Source organism: Thunnus maccoyii, chromosome 15 (assembly GCF_910596095.1).
Source record: "Thunnus maccoyii chromosome 15, fThuMac1.1, whole genome shotgun sequence".
Lineage (NCBI taxonomy): Eukaryota > Metazoa > Chordata > Actinopteri > Scombriformes > Scombridae > Thunnus > Thunnus maccoyii.
The window spans coordinates 14,061,569-14,062,857 of NC_056547.1; positions in this window are offsets into that span (position 1 = coordinate 14,061,569).

Sequence of the window (1,289 nt, forward strand, 5' to 3'; positions counted from 1 at the left end):
GTAGTGCTGACCAAGAGAGGTAAGTAACTTTTTTTTAATAAAGCGCTCATATAATTGCAGGTGATATCATCCATCCAGTCTCTAATTGCATTTATGTCGAATTCGGTGTCACAGGGGGGTTTGGAGTCTGTGCCAGCATGTTTTGGGCAAAAGCCAGGACAGGTTGCCAGTTTATGACAGGAGTAACAAATATATTCCTTCCTCTTAGTGATGTAGTGTTTACAATTCATCCGAGATACATGTTATGAAAAGCTGGTTAGGCTAGGCTTGCAATTAATTATGTGTTTTCTTGTGATCATCAAATTTTCGAAGTAACTTTGTTTTCTTGTGATTACAAAAAATGATTAAGCATCTCAAACATTAAGTCTTGTCATGAGCAAAAGATTAAAATGTGCAACGTTCTGATAAGGAAATTGTCTATAATCAGTAGAAATAAGGCTCAGTCTCAATACCCGTATTGTTACAGTCTGTGTTGTGTCGAGATCATGCAATTATTATGTGATCGTGACAAAACATTTAAATGATTAAACCATGGATTTGTGTTCCTCTGGATCATGTTTTTGGACTGTGAGAAGAAGAACCCAGAGGAAACCAACACAAACTCGGGGAGAAAATGCCCCACACAGAAAGAACCAGAGACAATAAACATGTTTTTAGGGTTTTTCTGGTTTGTCTTTATTCGATAGCTGACAGTGACTGGCAGGTTATGTGGAGAGAGAGAGAGATAGAGGGGGCGCAGTATGATATGCAACAAACCTTCCCAGCTGGAATCAAATCAGGGAAATTGTGGCTGTATGGTATGCATTTATCGACTAGGACGCCCCTCCACGAGCCACAGTTCTGCCCCACTGTCATCGCATAGAAGAAACATACAGTACATGTAATTTAAATAAGCCTTTAGATTGGGGAGAGCTTTGAGTTCAAGACACAAACTCAACCATCAAGAATCATATCTGTTCCTGCTTGGATGGCGAATGTGCTGCTTTGTGTACTGAGTGTTATTTTAGTGAGTTAGCTGTGACTACTCTACGCTGAATTGCTTCTGCATGGAAACTGCTCACCCTTGATGCTGAAGGCTACATTTCTTGTCGAGCTGCAGCTAGAACATCGCTAACCTCAATTCCTTCAAGGTTGCGTGTTATAATAGGACGAGCTGATTGTGTGCTGTAATTATAGTGTATAGTTTGTGTAATTATGGTGCACTAAAGCAGAATGATGTCGGTGTTAGTGAATGAACTGATGACATTTTTGACAATCGGGGTGTTCTAATTGTAAGAGTGAATTGTCTT